At 39.3% G+C, this 23215-nt stretch overlaps 1 long non-coding RNA gene across 2 annotated transcripts in view; it reads right to left on the bottom strand.

Annotated features, from left to right (window-relative positions):
- The window catches only part of LOC132598076 (uncharacterized), a 208405-nt gene that overhangs the window by 91043 nt on the left and 94147 nt on the right, over window positions 1-23215 (bottom strand). For both annotated transcript variants that reach the window (XR_009565730.1, XR_009565729.1), the window contains exon 4: window positions 766-835. This is a non-coding gene — a long non-coding RNA (uncharacterized lncRNA). The remainder of the gene's footprint in view (window positions 1-765; window positions 836-23215) is intronic.

The following is a 23215-nucleotide window of genomic DNA, read 5'->3' as shown; positions in this document are numbered from 1 at the left end:
GGAAGGTTAAAGAAATAAAGGGAAAGGAAGACAGAGAAAAAACACCGATGCAAATGTCAGTTTTCAAGGGGTTTAAAGTGTAAATAATGAATATGGATAATTTGGCTGTTTACACAGCCTCAGTAGATGCCACATAACTTACTGACATTCAGCCAGTCCCTATCAATATAAAGTCGTAAGAAAAAGAAATATCTTGAGGAGTTAACTGCACAAATGCCTGCAAACTGTAAGCCATACCTCGCACTGGACAGCTTTGCCCGTTAATCCTCAGGTTTTGAACAGAGTTAGGACTAGCTAAAAATTATCCTTTCATTGACACATAGGGAGGGCTGCCTTTAAAACCTCTTATCTTTCCTGAAGTATAGGTGTGCTTTCCAGGAAGGATATCTCACATATGCAAACCTGGGTTGAAAAAGTAGGTAATTTGAAGCAGAAAACTGTACGTGTGTATATTAATAAAATCATACCCTTGAGTTGTGTATGTAAGTTGTGGTTGAAACTCCAAACTGAATCAAATATTTAAAATTTCAGTAACAAAAATGCTACAGCCTCTGGATTCTATTCCTTTATGTATTCATCTATCTATCATCTATATCTGTTTCATCTCTCTCATATTTACTTGCTACTAGATCTAAATATTTTGTGCCTTTAGTATATTAACATAAATTAATATCACAAGTTACGTCTGAGCTTCAAAACAATCTTGTAAGATAGTTATTTCCTCATTCATGAGGAAACTGAGTCTCAAAAAAGTAAGTAACTCACCGAAGGCCACACAGATAACCAGTCCCAGCCATGCTGAAAGCCGTCTTCCTTCCACAAAGGACAGCCTGGCCTGAAGCAAAAGAATGAAAAGGTAAGTCTCTTCATAAATGTACCTAGACTTCAGTTCGCTTAGGGCAAATTCACTTTTTGTCTTGATTCATCCAGATCAGCTTTTTGTGAAATCAAAATTCACAGGATACTTGCCAACTAATTCCTATTTGTGTCACGCTAGGACAATCTGGCCTAAGAGGCTTATGATATAAAATTACTATATTGTTAAAAGACATTTATGAAATAGATTTTCCCTCCTACCACTCTGAGTGGAGAAAAATGACGTGCCATCAGTATCGACACACTCTTCCTATATACTATTATTCCTGGACCAGCTTGAAGGGAGGATACAATAAAGGTTCATTTGTTACATGCCTGCAACAATAGATAGGTTTAAGTGGCCTTTCTCTGTTATTGCATTCACAGCAGATTTCTTACTGTGTGATATAACATGATATACACAAGCAAGGAGCAAAATTCCCAATGTGGCTTATCTTTTTTCTGAAAGTGACATTAAGCAGTATGATGTTTCATTACTTGTCTGAGTTTCTTATTGTTTTGATACACTTCATGGTAAATGGTGAGCCACTGTTCATTCCCAACTTGTTTTTAATCTGAACACAGAAAAAAATTCGGCAGCCCTTTGTATGCCTTATCAGAATCACTCAGCCATTCAAATGGATTTTTAAGACACTTGTCCCTTTCCATATTGTGTATTATATTAGTTTGTTTTCCTGAATCTTTATTTGTATATAGGTTTAACTCTAGAAAAAAAATACTCTGGAAACAAATCATTTCCCAAAGAATCAACTGGGAAATCTTTATGAATATTTCATTAAAATTATTTCTATTCTGAAAACCAAAACAACATAAATTATCAAATAGTATGATTTACATCTTAGTACAATCATTTTCTCATGCTGACTGTCAATTTTCTTTTTAGAACCTCTGACTGGTAAATATTGTTAAAAGCACATTTAGTTTAAATCAGAATAGGTGAAGTACAGCTTGACAAACATTTAGATGAAGTTGATCAATGATACTATCGTATATAATTTAGGTAAAAGTCCTTTGTAAGGATAGATCCTTTTTTTCTTCTTTTTTTTATTGAAGTATAGTTGATTACAATGTTGTGTTAGCTTCATGTGTACAGCAAAGTGATTCAGTTATACACATATATATTCTTTTTAATGATATATTCTTAAACTTCAGTTATTATCTAAACTTGCTGCTCAATTTGATTGTGTAGAGATGGCAAGAGTAATTGTATTAACAAAACAGTAGACTCTATTTACTGCTGCAACCCTCTGACAATGGGTTTGCTTATATAAATAAGTCCAGACATGCTGGGCTCAGGGGGATCACTGCCCATAAGTGATCAGTCTTCAAGTGGAAAGAGCTGACAAAAGATGCCAAACTCTCTGCCCCTCTGTTAAATCAATATTCTTGAATAGAAAGTTAAAACTCTACCGATCTGCCTAGGAAAAACTTCTGCAGCAAAAGCTTTACTGTTGAAAATGATGAAGTATGGGTTAGCAACATTCACACACCCATGCATTTTTCATTTTCAGGGAATCATAAAATGCAGTTTATGATTTTCAGCAACTGGCAATGGGAATTTACTCGTGTACTGCATACATGTATATCTAGGAAGTAAAAGAGTTTGAAGAACACTGATCAAAATACAGTGTCACAGTACTTCTTATACACCAAACTAAATGTCTTCAAACATCATATTAACCATCAGCTTCAAAGAAGGATAAAATCAAAGCTATTCACATTGGCATAAAAATGAATATATATTTGCTTGATTGGTGTCTCTCTGGTCAAACAGATGACTCAGCCTAGTGTGCCAGGCACCCAAAGAGGAGGACTGATCAAAAGACTTTGTTTTGGGTCAGTTAGCCGGGTGGTGGTGTTAAAAACTTCTACAGTTGGAAGGAGAGTGATCAAAAGTGAATTAAAGAGCTAACAGACACGAAATCAAGGCAGCAGTTATCAAAGAGCCAAAACGAAGGGAGCTTCAGTACAGAAAGCAGAGAATGAAGACAGAGACCAGAGTCAAGTCCAGGCCACAACAAACGGGTGTTCCCCGCGTCTACTGCACGAGAGAGAGCCATTCGCCTTGCAGACATAGAGTGATTTGTGTGACGTGGGGATTCTGAGCCTCCCAACCAAGTCCTGGAAGGGAAGGAGAGAAGCTGCTTCTGCATAAACCCACGCTGGCCCTCATGGTCATGCACACATATGGGAGAGGATGCTCAGACACACACACTAGTGCTTGCCGGGGCATGGCTGTGCCCTGTGCTGCCACATACTCTCAGTGCTCCCTGTTGGCATCTGTCTACCGCTCTCCAAAGCCCAGTCTCCACTGGACAGTGGGAGAGTAGAGCCAGAAGCATCCTACCACCCATCGTTTGTCTGCCCTGATATCCAAGGTAAGATCATTTGTGAGAACTCATGGTGGCTATCCCCAAGGTTGAAAGTGACCCCAGCACAGAGCTGTTGAGGGTGATCCATAATATACTAACTTAAAAATGTTTTATTTGAGGAAAGGGGCATCTTATGACTGTATAAACTAGCAGTGACTTGGGTCAAGTTCATGGTCGCTATATCCAGGAATAGGCCAGAGGTCCTGATACCAATAGAAAAGATGGTAGTAATGGAATATTAGGCATTCATTGCCAGGAGCAACTTAGATGTGAAAATCCTTCCCTCAAGGGCTTTGCGTCTCAGCTCTGCACACTGCACGACTCTTTGTTTATTGTTGTTTTATTTGCTGCTCTTTAGATGTGCTTTCTCTTACCCCCAGGGCTTTGACACATAGTCTTCCTTCTATGTGGGGAGTTCCCTCTGCAACCCCTCTCCCTTACTTCCCTACATAGATTTTTTTTCCTTCTCTACTTAATAAACACGTACACATTCTTTAGCCTTCAGCTCAAACGGACTGTTCTTGGGGTGAACCTCCCTGACAGGTCATGGAGGTCTAGGACCCTTCTTACGGGAACACAGAGTTCCTTTCTTCCTCACCAGTTTGTCACCACATATGTACTGAGTGGGATGTTCATGGTTGAGATTACAAGGAGTTGCAATTATTCATGATAAAATCAAGGCAAGATCATGAGACTGCATGCATGGGAGTGGGTGAAGGACAGATATCTGGAAGTCAAAGAATGAAAGGCCAGCCTAAAAGAGTCACCTCTGGATATTTAACTCACCAAGTATGATGGCAAGACTTGGGACATAAAGATAATGAGAAAGGAGCTCAACTTTTCAAGGATTGAAGTATAGTAACTTGAGAGGGAGTATATGTCTGCAAAGTAGGGGAATGGGTATTGTCTGATGGCAGGAGAGTCCAAGATGAGTGACTGCATAGAAGAGAGAATGAAAATGGTCTGAAAGTGGCAACAAGCAGCAAGGAAGACACCTGTCCCACCAGTAGACCCCACAGGTACGAGTGACATGGGACACAAACCATGAGAAGCTTTGAAAAGGCTGTAGGGAAAGAAGCTTTGTAAAGAGGCAGGTATCAGAGCAAGAAGACGGAATGAATATTCAGAGAAGAGGTGAAAGATACATGGGATTTTTACTCATGACTGGCTTAGGGCTCCAGAAGCTCAGTGAATTGAGTTTACAGTTTGGGAAATGATAGAAGTGGTCAGAAAAGGCTAAGTTTGGAGTAATAGGATTAGATTTCAGGGGATGAGGGGTGATCTACAGTCCTGAGCTGCTTTTGGTGACCACTATAAGCGGAACAAGAAGTGTGATGAGATTAATCCATTAAGCCTGGTGTGCCCTGAGTTGCCCCTTCCTCTGTATCCCTGTTACATCTTTTACGATCCACATATTAATCCTCATCGCATTGTGATTAAATCAGTATGTTTTCTGCCTCCTCATAAAACTGTGGTAACATGAAGATGGGAGTCAGGCCTTCCTGACCCTTTGTATCTCTATCATCTGCCATTTTTATTTGCATATTATATGCCTCCACAACCCATTTAAAATAATCAGATAAAATAATAAATAATACAATTGGATAGACCATTTGATTCATTCTCTTGCCTTTGAGTTGACTAATATCTGAAGTTTCTACTGGGTACAAGATTATTTTCCCAAAAGAGGAAAAAAATGGATACATCTTGACTTACTATTTAAGATACTTAAATGTGGAAATGAAAACAATCATGTTTATTCAACAAATATTTATTGAGTGTCTACTATGTACCAGGCATTGTTCTAGGCTCTAAAAAAATATAATTTTTTAAACGAAAGAAAAACATAAAGTTTTTACCTTCATGGACCATAGTCAGGAAAACATAAACGTATGAAATAATTATGCAAATAAATGTTAAATTATAACTATGATAAGAGCTATATAGGATAGTTGATGGAAAATTACTGGGTGTTTGGAAGTATTTACCAGAAGTTATAGGCTTGTTTGAGGATGGCGGGGAAGCATCAATGAGGAAGTGGTGATTTAATGAGTTTTAAAGGAAGAATAGAAGTTAATAGACCAAGGAGACGGATGAAGAACAAGCACAGTGAGGACCACGGAGCAGAAGGAAGGTCACCCATCAGGCAGACCTTTGTACGATAGTGAGACTTTGGCCCTTTATCCTAAGTGCAGTGACAATCTGTTGAAGCCAAATCTTCATAAAAATATGATCCCAAGAGTTAAAATTTATCCCAGTAAAGATCTACTTAATATAAGTTAAGACAGTAAAATGTTCCACATTTTTATTGTACCAAGGACTATGTTGGGCTCTAGAGGTAAACATGTGAACAAACATGGTCCCCTGACATACAGAAGGGCACACTCATGTGCAAGAAAAGATACGGAAACATTTATAATCACAATATTCACAAGCATTTGTAATAACAGAAGCATATGTAAAAATCACAATGAACAGGAAAGATTATGTCTGAGACTCTGAGGTTTGCCAAAGACTACTCTGAGCACTTGGTCTCTGGGGAGGAATTTGAAAAATCAACAGGGCATTTTCCAGACAGAGAGGCTGATGCAGCAAGGGGACAGCATGAGCAAAGGAACGAGCATACAGAGCAGCATGGTGTGTACCTGTGTGCGAGTTGGGAGGAAGTGGCTATAAGTAACTTAGTATTCCGAGAGCGAGGAGTACACAGGAGGTGATAGCAGATGAGGCTAAAGGGTTGTACCTGGGCAGACCATGATGGGTGTTATTTGCCATGGCATGAAGCTTTTCCTAAAACAAACACAAAAGCAAAAACAAAAAACTGTTGAAGAAACAGTTGGAAGGAAGAGGCAGGTCAAGCAAGGTAATCAGTTGTAACAGGGAACATGGATAGTATAATTTTCCTTCCCCTTAGGCAAAGTTGCTGCACGTAGGACATAGGTTTACTTTGTTCTGGGAGCTTCAGAGCTTTTCTGTGTCTTATTCTGCCTTCTCTAGCTTCCTCTCTATACTCTTCCCCACTCCATCCTCTCAATGTAATTAACTCCTATTCATCTTTCAAAACCCAGAACTCTCTGGGGCTTTGGAAAGAGGTGTGGAGTGAGAGAGATACAGCCTCTCTTCTTGCGTTTCTTTATCCCCTCTGAATGCTAATTTCACATGCCTAATTTGTTCACAGAACACCTGAAATTCTTCCATTGTACTCCTATAAATAACCACCCATGGGAATTGTAATGGCTACAGAACACAAACACTGACTTCTGATTGTCTACCAAATGGGTGTCGGGCATGTCTGTGATCAAACCACTTCCCAAAGTTATAGCGGCTTGCCTTCACAAGTGAACAATGAGAACCAGAGGTATATGGGGAACTCTTGCAATTGTTAAAGGCGTATAAACTACGTTAAAAAAAATAAAATACAAGCTTTCCGTCTTGAGATGTGCAACTTCCTTAACTCTCAGTTAGCCTCATACCTTAAAGGCAGGAAGGAAGAAATGCAATATTGGCAGAAAATTCACTAGAATTGGCTGCGAATGATGTGTTTCTGGCACTCTGAGATACTTAACACCTTTCAGAATAGAGGAAAAAATCGCTTTGAAACGTTTCAGCAAGGCACACATGGAGAATATTCTTGATCAAGACAAGCTGTCAGCACTGTATTTTACCACTGCTGCTCCCCTACCCATTTTCTTCACTAAATATACTGTGTTATTCTCTCATGCGGGGTCAAAAGTCTAAGAGTCAGCTCTGGTTTCTGCCCTGTCTCAAGTAAATTTATTTGCAAATGATATAGGAAAAGAGGTTTGCTTTTTTTTTCCCCAAAAGAAACAAACATAAAGATATGCTTGGGCTGGTATCAGTATTTAATAAGGCAGGTGAAGATAGCACTACATCGGCATCATTCCAAGGACATACACATCAGCTTAAAAAATAGATTCAAATAAAATAAAATGTTTCTTTTACCTCAGTCAGGCTCACAGTACCTCTCTCTTTTAGAGAAGTATCCTGAAATGTTTTATTATACTGTAGTAATATTTTGATGTCTTGAGTGTATTGTGATTTCTTTTCAACAAGGATACACCTTAACATAGTCAGAACTTAAACAGAGTGTGTTGGAGTCCATTCACGGAACTAGACCACATTTGTCAGAATGATTTGTCCAGAGAGTGGTAAGCAGCACTTCAAATCTGAGCTGATAGATTTAGTCCAAACCGTTAATGCCAAACTTTTGGAAAATGATAAGCAGGTGGGAGTACTCAAATCAGACTGGACACAACCTGATCTGTTTGGATGAGCACTTGTGATTTAAAGTAAAAAGAATGTTGGACATGGTATCAGCAGATCTGGATGTGAGTCTGAAGTTGGTTCACTTATTAGATGCTTAATTTTGAGCAACTCATATAACCTCTCTGAACTCCAGTATTCACAGATGTAAAATGGTATAATAATACCTATCTCAGAGTGGTTTTGTGAAGATTAAATTGCTTTATTTTAAAATTTATTTTGTTGAAGTATAGTTGATTTACAATGTTGTGTTAATTTCTGCTGCACAACCAAGTGATTCAGTTATACATATATATACATTCTTCTTCATATTGTTTTCCATTATGGTCTATCATGGGACACTGAATACAGTTCCCTGTGCTATATAGTAGAACCTCCTTGTTTATCCATTCTATATATAATAGTTTGCATCTGCTAATCCCATTAAATTGCTTTAGCACAGTGAAGTGTCTAGCAAAAGCTTGGAGTAGAGTAAACTTTCAATAAATGATTGTAGAATCAAAACTGAATGAATTCAACCTGAATGAATGAATATTGGGAAGCATGTTTCTTTCTGGACAAAACTGAGACAAAAGTGAAGGACAATGGCTGAGAAAGGTGACCAGCCCAGGCCAAACAGTGTGTTAAAGTCCTGATCCAGTGTTTACAGAATGCCTACTCTATCTCAAGGTAAGAAGAGTCTTTCCCAGATCTGACCTTGAGTTCTCAGTGTCACACTGGGCCACTCAGAGCCCAAGGAGCCTCCCCAGACTCGTGAAATTATTTGTTTCCATAACCAAGAGAAGAGTTTGCATGGAAAAATGGAAAAAAGAGTTATTGCTTCAAAGCTTAATTGAATGTAATTCAGTCTTACTAACAATGACTGAATACTTCCTATGTGCAAGGACTATATGAAAACCAAGTGAGTATGTATGTCAATAAATGTTTACCATAATATTGTACAATGCAAAGAAAGTTTATGGTGAAACAGAATAAGTAAAGTTTTATTTGTTCATTGAGATAAAGAATGAAGGAGAAAGGTTGGGCTTTTTCTTGGATGCTATTATGTGTGGAGAGCAGAGGTCCACATATAGGGAGATGTTCAAGAGTAATTAGAATGAAGAGTTTGGAGCAACTGAATGGAGACACAACATCACAGAAAAGAGCTTGTCCTACGCAGTCATTTCCATTGTGTCTTTGGTGCTCCCGGCTCCCATTTTTACTCCCTTTATGCCTTTAATTTTTTCTCTTTTTCACCTAGAATTCCTAGACAACAAATGCCTGCATTTGTATCCTGCCTGGGTCTCTCCGATCAGAAGGGAAACCTATTCTGTAAGGTCAGGTAGATTAGAATTAATCCCAGGGAGAATTTGTACTGTATAAGAAGAACCACTGGAATGGAAAATGAAATGAAACGATACTTCATAAATCTCCACAAACACAATGGTTCTGAGTGAAGGACAGGTTGGGACAGAACACTTTCTGCCATGGCCCATGGGTAACTGGCTGCTTCTCCAGACGTAGCTCAGCCCTGTGCTCTCCTGTAATGCTGGTTGCTAAAAGGCACTGGCTTTCTTGGAAGGAGGGTAAGGGTCAAGGGGAAAATGAAGCCATTGAATGCTCAACAGAATTTGCTTCCACCATTTTTAAGCAGCAAGACCCCAGATTGACCTGAAAGCCATAATTGTGAGGAGGTTTCCATAAGGGGGTCAGAACACGGTGGGTGTCTGTGGCCTCCTGGGTGCCCTGGAAGGCTGTGTATTGGGAGTTGAGGGAGGCAGAAGGGATCCACGTAGACAATCCCTTCTGAACGTTAATTCCACCTTCGAACTTTGTTCACGTAATGCCTAACACAAAAAAACACTTTACGTTTCTATAACAGGTTGAGATTCAAACAAGCCTTCACTTCCTGCCCATCACTGCAGTATTCATGTATTTCATTAAACCACTGCCACTTTTTCTCCAGAGGATTCTGGGTGAAGTGACAGCTAAATATAATGGAGCATAAATCAATAGGCAAACATCTGCTCCAGGGGCCTCTGGAAGGAAAGGTGAGGAAGTTTACATACACATGTAGCCTCTCTGTAGCAAGACTGAATTTATCGCAATGCTCTCCACATCCATTCGAGAGCCCAAGAAGTGAAAAAGTCACTTCAGTGGGAAAGGGAAAACCCTGCTTCTTCAGTGTCAGACCTTCAAATCTTTGCAACAGGAAGCATTTCATTAAAGTTATTCATAGTTATCTAGCAGAAGTAATTTTGTGTTTGGGGTAAAAGAACATAACCTAAAACATACACAAAGAATCCTATTTAACATAAGAATAAGCTATTAAAGATCTGTTCAAACATAATCAAGGTTCTACTAAGGAAAAATAATACATGAGATTGTATGACTACAGCCCAAGCTTGAAACTCAAATCTCAAGGTTTATGTTTTCTTTCCTTCTTTTTCCTTCCCTCCTGGTCTCTCTGCCCCCACCCCCTCTCATAAAAGAAGACAATGCAGGTTTTTAAACTACAATCCTCACAATTAATTTATGATTATTTTTCAGCGATATTGCTAAAAAATATTGTACATTTAGCTTTTATTTCATCAGTACGCTAAAAAAAAATCACTCTAAGCATTAGAGATTTTTCTTTCTGGATTCTTGAAAATGAATGTTAATCCAATGGGAAATTGCAAACATGATACAAGGTAAAGGTAATACATCTTAACACATGTTGTGCTGGTGTGCTGAACCATATGAGTTGGGCTCGCAGTTTTATATACTTCAGGTATAAAAGCCCTCTGTACATTTGCTAGGAAATATGGAGGCAATTCAAGAGGGTGCTTTGCTGCGGAGCATGTATTTTATGTGCTTGTCTCCCTAAATCTTGCCAGTAGTTACTGGTTATAAACCTCAGGGTGAATTTGCAATAGAATTTTCTGTCTTTACTAGAAAATCAAATTGGCAAAGCTCCTGCCTGGTAAATAGTGTTTGGGGATTACCCAATCTTAGGGTTGGAAATAACTTTGGAGTTCATACCTATGATTATTTATTTTAAAATCAGGAGTATGCCAATATTATAAAGGAGAGAAAATAAAAGTCCTGCAGGCTACATATCATAAACAAGGAGAAAAGCTTTTTTCACGTTCCCATATTGAGTGATGCACACCTATTTTTACTATTATGACTGCCTTGACTCTCACAACCATCATATGTATGTAGACTCTTCGGTAGAAGCTCAGATTTAGGGGGTACACCTTGGTTCCAATCCAAGGCTGTCAAATCCTGAAGAAGTTATTATTCTCTGATCTGTGAAGTATGAAACTTATCAGCATGATTTTTGTGGTTGGTAAATGTGATATAATACAATATGTGACGTCCTGATCCAATGTGGACCATGAGACTGTTGGTTCTTATACCCTGCTTAGAAATTGTAATTATGTGATGTGATGGATGTGTTAACTAACCTTATTGTGTCAATCATTTCACAATATATATGTGCATCAAACCATCACACTGTATACCTTAAATATACACTATGTTATATGTCAGAAATACCTTAATAAGGCTGAGGGGGAAAGACAATAAATAAATAAAAACACCGATTTCACATTAAAAAAAGGAAATCAGTCACACTTGGTCTCAAGGCACAAATAGGAAACAGTTCAACAAGCAAATGTTGAGCACACACTTTGTGCTAGAAAAACGTGCTAGGTGCTAGGGATATAACTGTGAAGCAATAAGAATAAGAAGAATTAACATTTATTTAAGAGTGCTGGACAGTAATCTAGACATTCTGCATATATTAAGTCCTTGCCCTTCGGGAACTTACAATTTGGTGGGGACACAGGTGAGAAAATGAGCCTATGCAGTACAGTATGATGAGGGCTAAGGGAGAGTTTGCTCAAGGGCCTGGGGCAATTCATCAGAACTCAGGAGGAGCTGGAAGCCTTCTTAGACAAGATGGCATTAGTGTGACCTACTTACGGGAAAGAGAATCCTTTACTTTCTGAACTTTTGAAATGATAAGATTAAAAGCCTTCGCATTAGAAGCAGATTGCACACTCTGCCCAAATAGTCACTGGATCATTAGAGTGAGAAGAGGAATTGTGTGTGTGTGTGTGGTGGAGAAACTGATAGAGAATAGATAGAGAATGCCCGACTGGCAGTCAATGGTATGGCTTCATATGGACGAAATACATCCTGTATGAACCAACTAAATAACCACTAAATGAATGAATGAATAAGAGAAGCCCTAGTAAACAAAAAATTACAGTTTTGGAAGAGAAAATAGGTAATATATGCCATTTGAAGAATGACTGCCTGTTCTGGAAGCAAGGCCCATAAAGTCACTTAAACATCATAAGCAAGCTAATGAAGCCCATGGCGAATGGTATTGCTTGTTCACAATTCTTGTGTTTGCTCCCCACCCTTGCCATGGCTTACCTGCCCTATTGTATTTGATCTTGACCATACTTGCTTTGGCCGATAGAAGTCATCAGACTTAGTACCATGTTTAAAAGTAGAGGTTTTGGAGTCAACCTTCTCTGAGTGATACCTTAATTCTGCCACTTCCCACCAGGTAACCTTGGGCAAATTACTTGACTTCTCTAGACCTACCTTTATTTTTTTTTCCCATTTTCACATAACAATAGTAGTTTTTTCATAGGATGATGAAGATTTTGATAATGTAAATAAAGTATTTAGTACAGTTCCTGGCAAATAGTAAATTGTTTAAAAATTAGATAATCGCAACATGATTATAACTCTTCTACCTCTACCTCAGGTGAAATTTTCAGAATATTTCATCCAGATTTCTTCTTGAGTCCATTATATTTCTTGTGGTATTTCTGTGCCGCTATAACTTTTAGTATCCTTGAGATGGTGGCACCCTGAGGAAGTGCCTGGACTTCTACCCTCTAATTTTGGTTAGCCCGTAAGAACCTGGAAATCCTTGGTAATTTAAACTTATTTAATAAACAGTGCTAAAATCAAGTAATAGTTAGATGGACTCTTGAAGAGACCATAATCTCTGAGGTTCATTTTGGATTGCTGCTGCTTTAGAAACTCTGCAAAGGAGAAAAAAAGTGGCTATTGCTTTCTCCAATGGAAAATTTTCCTCTGGCAAATATACTCTGGAATTGCAAAGCACCATTTAATTTCACACAATGTCAGAGAGAAACAGTATTAGCTCATTTGGCCCTCCATAAGAAACTGTTTTTTCTAAGATCAGGTGTCTTAATGATTAAGGCTTTTTATTAATGTATATTTCTAGGCAGCCTCATGGAGCCACTACAAAGTCAGATTATGTTTCAGAAACATGGGTGTCTTATAATAAAGATGTTTTCTTCATGAGGTAATGTTCCTGAAATACGTGCTGGCTAATCCATGATCCACTAAATCCATGAGGTAATGGGTCTGAAATACATGCCGTAAACCACAGAAATTTCTTGATGGGAAAACTGGACGTGGACTATTGCATTTCTCTGTATGTTAGGGCAGTCAGAATGACTAAAACATTTTTTTTTCTCTTTTCCCATTTTCTTTCACAAAGATAGACAAAATTTACACTACCAATTATTTCAGAAGAAAAAGTCATTTATAAAACTCTTCCCACAAAAAAAGGAGAAACAACAATTTGACAGTTTGAAATGTGGCACAAAGTATGTTGTGACAACCTCTCCACTCCACATGCACACATTTAAACCATTAATATGAGCTCTTATCTGTTAATTCAATTACAGAAATGAGAGAAAAAATCTTAACTTTGAAGGAAAAAGCATTAATATGAACTCAAGACAACGGATTTAAAAATACATATATTTTTCCTTAGAAAGAGTCACTCCCTTACCAATGAATATTCTTTCTGGAGGCACAAGAATGAAGCTACTTTACACACAAACCTATAAACATGCACACACATACACTTCAAGACTCTTAGTAACCAACTGGTTTAAACCCTTCATTTCATAAATGATGAGACAAAGAGCTAAAAATGTTAAGTGCCGTCTGTGGTGGTTCTGAAATACATCCATAATTTATGTTTTGTAAGCTTCCCTCAAGAGATGGAGCCTAATTGTTCTGTTACTGGAGAGCAGAACAAACTTAGTGACTACCTTCTGAAAGAATAGAATGTGGCTGAAGTAACAGTACAGGAATTTTGAGCGTAGGTCACAAATGGCAGTGAGACTTCCTCTGTGCTTACTGTCCTGGATTGCTTACTCTGGGACAAGCCAGCCACTTAGTCTGTGTCAGTGAAAAGTCAATGGAATGTGATGAGCAGAATTCCAAGATGGCCTCCAAGCTTCCCACCCCCGGTGTACACATCCTGTGCGATCCCCTCCACTTGAGTGTGGGCAAGACATAGAAATATGTTTGGATATTACTCTCATGACCAAATGTAATATGGAAAAGGTGAATGGGTAGTTACTCCCATGATTATATCATGTTATTTAAGCCTGTCATAGCAGGCAGTGGAGAGATTCTTCTGATGCCTTTGAAGGAGTTAGTGCCATGTTGTGAGAGGGCCACGTGGCTAGGACCTGAAAACAGCCTGTAGGAGCTCAGAGAGATCTCTGACTGACATCCAGCAAGAAGACAGGAACCTCATTGCTACAGCCATAGGAGCTCGATTTGGCAAACAACCTGGATGTGCTTGGAGATAAACCCTGAGCTCTAGATGACAACATAGCCCAGCCAACACCGTGATTTTCAGCTTCAGAAGAGAAACTAAGCAGAGGACCCAATCTAACCTGTATCCTGAATCCTGACCCATGGAAGCTATGAGATAATAAATTTGTGTTGATTTAAGCCATTAAGTCTGTAGTAATTTGTTACAGCAATAGAAAACTAATACAGAAGAGAACTGAGGTCTTCTGCCAATAACTATATCATGTGAGTGAACCATCTTGGAAGTGCATCCTCCCATGCCAGTCAAGTGTGCAGCCCTGCTCAACCTCATGAGAGACCTTAAGCTAGAACCACCCAGGCTAGGCTGCTATATTAGTCATGCTTTTCATATTTTCTGATGTTTTGGCATCTTGAGGGCCCTAGCTGGCTGGGGAGAGACTAGCTAATTCCTAGCGATACTAAACAACATGCCTGCAAACACGAACACATTTCATATGCAAACCAAGCAATCCTGAGTCCATACCCCTAATTCCCTCCCCTTTAACTACCTCCTTCATGTAACTCTCAAACCCCAAGCCAACATTTCCTCTGTCCTAAATCAACCCAGGGCTAGGTACCAGACGACTAGAGATTACCTCTACAGTCCAGAGCCCACAGACATTATTCTACTAGTCAATCCTAAACGTATCCCCTGCCTTTCCCACAGGAAATACAATAAAGGCTTCATACCATACTTTCTCCTTGTCCTGTTACTGCCTCCTGACTAAATCTGGAGCTTCTCCATGTAGCCCTGCATGGAATGACTTACCCCACTTCTCTTGGGAAATCAAAGTAATAAATCTTCTTTCAGTTAGCCTCTCTGTGTTGTCACTGAGTCACCTCCATGAATGAAAACCCCGTTGAGTATTATTTAACCCAGCAGCTCCCTAATTTCTAATCCACAACACCTATGTGAGATTATCAATATTTACTACTATTTTAAGCTGCTCAGGGGTGAGTGGTTCTTCAGTAATAGACGACTAACACACCATCTTTGCCCCTATTCTTTGGCAGAGCCAGAGAAGCCAGTCCAGGTTCCTGATCCTCCCAGATGTAGGCTGAAGTAGCAAAAGAAGCATAGCCTCTGAACTCGGACCAATCTTAATTTAAATAAAAACTCTGCTGCCTATTTTCTTTTTGAGTTTGGTCAAGTTCCTTTAATATTACTGAGGCTCAATTGCCTCATCTTTAAAATTGAAATAATACTTAAATCTTCAGTATTTTACTAGCAAGATAAAGTTTATAAATGGCTTTGCATGAAGTTCAGTAAATACTAGTTATTTTTTCTAACTGGGTGTTCTCTCCATTGTCGTTGTAAAATCCAGAGTTAATAGTCAATTGCTAATACAAAGACATTTTGTCAGTCTAAGATCTCTGACAAAATTTCTTTTGTGTAAGCAACTCGTATTTGAAGATAATGTTAAAGGACTATGACAGAAATCAGAAGAAGGAAAATTATAAGAGATCAATATGCATACGAACAAAAAGACAAGTCACCATCACCATCTTGAAACGTTTCAGTATTCCTTTGAGTATCTTTTATAACCCTGGGTTGCTGAAGCGAAAGGAGCCAGGTAGTTCAAACAGAGCCCAAGCATCACTTGGGCATTGCTTGTGCCAGAGCATCACTGTTTCAAAAGGAAAAAATGTTGCAGAGGAGGTAGAACACTGTGCTCTCATTTTTCCCCGTATCTCCTATCTGTTGATAAGAACTTCATCCCTATCTTCCTATCTTTTCAGTGATCTATGCTTTTCGGAGAGATATCCTGGAATAAAAAAATGGATAAATGCCAGGCAGTCTACTTATATATTCCTTCACCTAATAAATCATATCAGTAAGATGTATTAAAGATGACTCTCAAGGAGTTTATATCTAGTCAAGAAGGAAGTTATAAATAAAAGTAAAAACCATGAGATTGATGATTAAATCCCAAATGAGTGGTTATTTTGAAATGCAATATTCTCTAAAATCTTAATTAATTTGGTTATTTGTCTTTTCTTCAATGCTGGAAATATGGAAATAATGAAACTCTCTACACTATATATAAAAGCAAATTTTCTCTCTTTTGGTTTATGCTATAAAAGAAAATTTTGCCTAAACAAATGCCAGGTTTTATAGTTTTGAATTTAATGTTTAGTTTTATGATCCATTTTGACTTGTTTGCATATAATATAAAGTGTGAATATTAAATTGTTCCATCACCATTTGTTGAAAAGCTACTCTTTCTCTATTGATTTATTGGGCAACATTGCCAAAAATCAAATGACCATGTACATTTGGGTCTGTTTTTGAACTATTCAGTTTCACTGATCTATGTGTCTATCCTTATGCCAATACCATATGGTCTTGATTACAGTAGCTTTATCATAAGTCCTGAAATCAAGTAGTGCAAAGCATCTAGTTTTATTGACCTCGTTAAAAATTATTTTGGCTCTTCTATGTTCTTTGTATTATCAAGTAATTTTAGGAATCAAATTGTCAATTAATTATGCAAAAATTATGTGCTGATGTTCATTGGTATTTTTTTGAATATAAATATCACCATGGGGAGAATTGTCATCTTAGCAATACAGAGATTTCCAATCCGTAAACACAGTCTATGTCTTTAATGGTTTGAATCTTCTTTAATTTCTCTCAGTAATACTTTAAAATTGTAAGATACATGTATCACACATTTTTTAAAGTTATCCCCAAATTTTCATGTAGTGATGCCATTATAAATGCTTTTAATTTTAGTTTCCAATTTTTCATTACTAGTAAATAGAACTGCAGTTGATTTTTATATAGAGAGCTTATATCCTGTGACATAGCTAAACTTACTTATAAGTTCTAGTAGGAGCTAAACTTACTTATAAGTTCTAGTAGCTTTTACTTAGTAGATGATTAGGTTCTTTGCAAATAAATACAGCTTTATTTCTCTTTAGAATCTGTATAGATTTTATTTCATCTTCTTCTCTTATTGCCTTGGCTAGGCCCCCAGTACAAAGTTAAAAAGAAATAGTAAGAGTGGACATCTCTGCCTTCTTCTCAATTGTTGGTGGAAAACATACAATTTATCACCTTTGGGAATGGAGTTAGCTGTAGATTTTTTTCATAGATACCCTTTATAAGGTTGATGGAGTTCCCTATTCCTAGTATAGATATTGAATTTTATCAAGGCTTTTTGCATATTTATTGAAATAATCATATGATTTTTACTTTTAGTCTATTGATATGGTGAACTACATTGGCTGACTTTTCAAATATTGAACAAACTTTGTTTTCCTGGGATAAACTCCATCTGATCATTTTATATTATCATTTTATTATATGATGTATTATATTATCATTTTATATCATCATCTTATTATATTCTGCATGCAATTTAACTGTATTTTCTTAAAATATTTTTCTTTATTTCTGAGAAATATCTGTAGTTTTATTGCAATGTATTTGATTTTGTCAGAATAATTCTGTCTCATTAAATAATTTGAGAAGTGTTCTATTTTCTTCCATTATTTTATTTTTTTGGGAAAGCGTTTGTTTAGAAGTGCAGTGTAGTGTTGTTTCTCCCTTAAATGTTTGGGAGGAACTACTAGTGAAGCCAGCCGCCCCTGCATAGTTTTTGTAAGCAGCATTGGTTTCTTTGGATTATGAGTTATATTCCTTTAGTAACTATAGGGCTATTCAGATCACCTATTTCTTCTTGAATGAAATTTGATAGCTTGTTTCTTTTACAGAATTTGTCTATTTTTTCTAAATTATTGTTATTTATTGTCTCAATTGTTCATAATGTTGTTCATAATATTCCTTTATTGACTTTTTTTTTTAAGAGATGGTTAAAGTCCTATATTTTATTTTATTTTTTATAAATTTATTTATTTATTTTTGGCTGTGTTGGGTCGTCGTTTCTGTGCGAGGGCTTTCTCTAGTTGCAGCGAGCAGGGGCCACTCTTCATCGCGGTGCGTGGGCTTTTCACTGTCTCGGCCTCTCCTGTTGCGGAGCACAGGCTCCAGATGCGCAGGCTCAGTAGTTGTGGCTCACGGGCCCAGTTGCTCCGTGGCATGTGGGATCCTCCCAGACCAGGGCTCGAACCCGTGTTCCCTGCATTGGCAGGCAGGTTCTCAACCACTGCGCCACCAGGGAAGCCCCTTTATTGACTTTTAATGTCTGTAGAATCTATAGTGATACCTTTCATTTCACTTCTGATATTAGTAATTTTTGTCCTCTCTCTTTTTCTCTTGATTTGTCTAGCCAGAAGTTTATCAGTTCCACTGATTTTTTCAAAAATCAGTTTTGCTCTCATTGATTTATTCTATTTAGTCTAGAAAGCAGTTTTCATTTAATTAATTTCTCATTTAATCTTCATTATTTTCTCTATTCTGCTTGTTTTGAGTTAAATTTGTTCATTTATTTCTACCTTCTTAAGGTAATCTGTTAGGTAATTAGCTTCAGATCATTATTTTCTGTTCTCAAGAAACATTTGATGATGTAAATTTCTCCTCTCTTTTTTTTGGATTTCCTTCCCATTTAGGTCACCAAAGAGCACTGAGTGGAGTTCCCTGAGCTACACAGTAAGTTCTCATTAGTTATCTATTTTACACATAGTATCAATAGTATATATATGTCAATCCCAATCTCCCAATTCATCCCACCCTCCCTTTCCCGCCTTGGTGTCCACATGTTTGTTCTCTATGTCTGTCTCTATTTCTGCTTTGCAGATAAAACCATCTATACCATTTTTGTAGATTCCACATATGTGCGTTAATATACGATATTTGTTTTTCTCTTTCTGACTTACTTCACTCTGTATGACAGTCTCTATTTTTATTTGGTTCAAATTTTTTCTTAACTACCCTGTGATTTCTACTTTGTCTTATAGGTTATTTAAATTGAATTAGTTGATTACCAAATAGTAGATGATTTTCTAAATATCTTTTCTGTTATTGATTTCTAATTCCATTGTGATCAGAGAGCATATTTTTTGTGTTTGTGTAACTTCCATCTTATTAAATAGATTGACACTTGTTTTATGGCCAAGTATATGGTTTATTCTAGAGAATATTCCATGTGCACTTGAAATGTATGTGTCTTTTCAAGTGAGTGTTAGTATTTGAGTTTAGTTTTTGAGACAACTACTCTTCCCATCCCTGGTGCTGACTGAAACATTAAAAAGGGATGGGGTGAGATGGAGTATCTGGGGAAAGAAGAATGCTATCACTTTAAAACAGGAGCTGATGTACTGTTAAAAAAATAATCCACTGGCTAATTTAAATGGGACAATCCCTGACTGAAAGTTAGGTGGGTAGGTGGGGTTATTTTTTCATCACTGAATATTACAGGAGGGAGATGTATGAAAGAAGACTTGATGGAAGGGCACTGGAAATTGTCATTGATAACATATGATGGTCATTCTATTAGATGCTCTATTAGTTTTCTATTGGTGATGTAACAAATTATCATACTTTGGTGGCTTAAAACAACAAAAATGGACTATCTTACAGTTCTATAAGTTAGAACTCTTGACTTAGGTCTTGCTAGTTGAAAATCAAGGTGTCAGTAGGGCTATGTTCTTTCCTGGAGGCTTTAGGGGAGAATATATTTCCTTGCCACCCAGGAGGGCCCCCCACATTCCTTGGTTTGTGGCTCCATTTCTCCATCTTTAAGGCCAAAAACATAATATCTCTTTGAACATTCTTCTATCGTTACATGTCCTTCTGACCACAGCCAGGAAAGGTTCTTCACTTTCAAGATCTCCTGTGATTAGACATTGGGGATACTCAGGTGATGCAAGATAATCTCCCCATCTCAAGATTCTTCACTTAATCACATCTACGAAGTCTCTTTGCCATCATATGCACATGTTCCATGGATTAGAAGTGAACATGTTTGGAGAGTTTGTTATTCCTCTTACCATGCACTTTTTATATTTTTTTCAAGATACAGAGTTTTAAAATGGTGCTTCTAAATCTGGTTTGTTGTCAAATCTGTGCCTCCATGCAGGAACGCCAAAATCAGTTAAGCAAATGGATTTCCTTGGACTGTAAATGTGATGTCAAAGAATGCAAAACATGATAGGTTGAAATGAATTCCTAGGTCCTTTGGCCATAGCTGCTCCTGACATAAGTCTTTGCGTATAAATAAAAAAGGAGGAACTGTGCTGGAAAAGAGCTATTACAGACAAGCTAGGGACATGTCGCTGGGCTGCTGTAAAGCCTGCCATGAAGAAAGGCTGTTGACACACAAGAGGCTCTGTCCCAATAAACTCTGTTTAATCCCTGGTTTCTGTGGCTCTCCTTCTCTTCTCCTAAGCATCATTTTGTAATAGGGGAGGGAACTGAAAGAGAAATGTCTAGAAAGTCACAGGGAAGGTGACTAGCACACTTTGCATTTTGAATCCCTTCACAATGTTCTTATTCTTCTTTAGAATGTATTCTCATTGTGGGAAGTCTGGTCAAAAATCTTCCACAGAGAGAGCAGGAAGATGGCGGAAGAGTAAGACGCGGAGATCACCTTCCTCCCCACAGATACACCAGAAATACATCTACACGTGGAACAACTCCTACAGAACACCTACTGAATGCTGGCAGAAGACCTCAGACCTCCCAAAAGGCAAGAAACTCCCCACGTACCTGGGTAGGGCAAAAGAAAAAAAAAGAATAAACAGAGACAAAAGGATAGGGACGGCACCTGCACCAGTGGGAGGGAGCTGTGAAGGAGGAAAAGTTTCCACACACTAGGAAGCCCCTTCGCGGGCGGAGACTGCGGGAGGCGGAGGGGGGAGCTTCGAAGCCGCGGAGGAGTGCGCAGCAACGGGTGCGGAGGGCAAAGCGGGGAGATTCCCGCACAGAGGATCGGTGCCGACCGGCACTCACCAGCCCGAGAGGCTTGTCTGCTCCACCGCCAGGGCGGGCGGGGCTGCGAGCTGAGGCTCTGAGGCTCGGGTTTCGGTTTCGGACGGAGCGCAGGGAGAGGACTAGGGTTGGCGGCTTGAACATAGCCTGAAGGGGTTAGTGCACCACAGCTAGCCGGGAGGGAGTCCGGGGAAAAGTCTGCACCTGCCGAAGAGGCAAGAGACTTTTTCTTCCCTCTTTGTTTCCTGGTGCGTGAGGAGAGGGGTTTAAGAGCGCTGCTTAAAGGAACTCCAGAGACGGGCGCGAGCCGCGGCTAAAAGCGCGAACCCCAGAGACGGGCGCGAGCCGCGGCTGAAAGCGCGGAATCCAGAGACGGGCGCGAGCTGCGGCTGAGGGCGCGGACTCCAGAGACGGGCGCAAGCCGCGGCTGAAGGCGCGGACCCCAGAGGCGGGCGGGAGACGTTGGGGCTGCTGCTGCCGCCACCAAGGGACCTATGTGCGAGCGCAGGTCGCTCTCCACGCCCCTCTTCCGCGGAGCCTGTGCAGACCGCCACTGCCGGGTTCCCGGGATCCACGGACAACTTCCCCGGGAGAGCGCACGGTGGGCCTCGGGCTGGTGCAGGGTCACACTGGACTTTGCTGCCGCAGGCCCGCCCCGCACTCCGTGCCCCTCCCTCCCCGCCGGCCTCAGTACGCCAGAACCCCCGAATCAGCGGCTCCTTTAACCCCGTCCTGTCTGAGCAAAAAACAGACGCCCTCCAGCGACCTACACGCAGAGGCGGGGCCAAATCCAAAGCTGAGCCCCTGTGAGCTGTGAGAACAAAGAAGAGAAAGGGAAATCTCTCCAGCAGCCTCAGAAGCAGCGGATTAAAGCTCCACAATCAACTTGATGTACCCTGCATCTGTGGAATACCTGAATAGACAGTCAATCATCCCAAATTAAGGAGGTGGACTTTGGGAGCAAGATCTATGATTTTTTTCCCCATTCCTCTTTGTGTGAAGGTGTATGTGTATGCTTCTGTGTGAGATCTTGTCTGTATAGTCTTGCTTCCACCATTTGTCCTACGGTTCTATCCGTCCATGGTTTTTTCTTAAAATTTTTTTCTTAATAATCAATTTTAATTTTAAGAACGTTATTATACTTTACCTTCGTCCTTTCTTTCTTTCCTTCCTTCCTTCCCTCCTTTAGACAACAAATCATCCAAAATTGAGGAGGTGGTCTCTGACAGCAAGATTTATGATTTTTCCCCCTTTACCTCTTTTACTGAGGGTGTATGTATACGCTTCTGTGTAAGATTTTGTCTGTATAGCTTTGCTTCCAACATTTGTCCTAAGGTTCTATCCGTCCCTTTTTTTTTCTTTTTTTTTTCTAAATAAGAATTTTTTAATTCAAAAACTTTATTATACTTTATTTTATTTTTACTGTATCTTCTTTCTTTCTGTTTTTCCTTCTTTCCCTCCTTCCTTCCTTCCTCCCTCCCTCCCTCCTTTCGTTCCTTCTTGCCTTCTTTCCTTCTTTGCTTCTTTCTTTCTTTCTTCCTTCCTTCCCTCCTTCCTTCCCTCCTTTCCTTCTTTCTTTCCTCATACTTCTACTAATTCCCTCTACTTTTTCTCCCTTTTATTCTGAGCCGTGTGGATGAAAGGCTCTTGGTGCTCCAGCCAGGAGTCAGGGCTCTGCCTCTGAGGTAGGAGAGCCAACTTCAGGACACTGGTCCACAAGAGACCTCCCAGCTTCACATAATATCAAACGGCGAAAATCTCCCAGAGACCTCCATCTTAACATCAGCACCCAGCTTCACTCAACGACCAGCAAGCCACAGTGCTGGACAACCTGTGCCAAACAACTAGCAAAACAGGAACACAACCCCACCCATTAGCAGAGAGGCTGCCTAAAATCATAATAAGGCCACAGACACCCCAAAACACACCACCAGACGTGAACCTGCCCACTAGAGAGACAAGATCCAGCCTCATCCACCACAACACAGGCACTAGTCCCCTCCACCAGGAAGCCTACACAACCCACTGAACCAACCTTAGCCACTGGAGACAGACATTAAAAAACAGGAGGAACTACGAACCTGCAGGCTGCAAAAAGGAGACCCCAAACACAGTAAGATAAGCAAAATGAGAAAACAGAAAAACACACAGCAGATAAAGGAACAAGATAAAAATGCACCAGACCTAACAAATGAAGAGGAAATAGGCAGTCTAC

This window comes from Globicephala melas, chromosome 11, assembly GCF_963455315.2.
Source record: "Globicephala melas chromosome 11, mGloMel1.2, whole genome shotgun sequence".
Taxonomy (NCBI): domain Eukaryota; kingdom Metazoa; phylum Chordata; class Mammalia; order Artiodactyla; family Delphinidae; genus Globicephala; species Globicephala melas.
The sequence above is the reverse complement of the archived record's forward strand: the minus strand, read 5'-3'. Positions and strand labels throughout refer to the sequence as shown.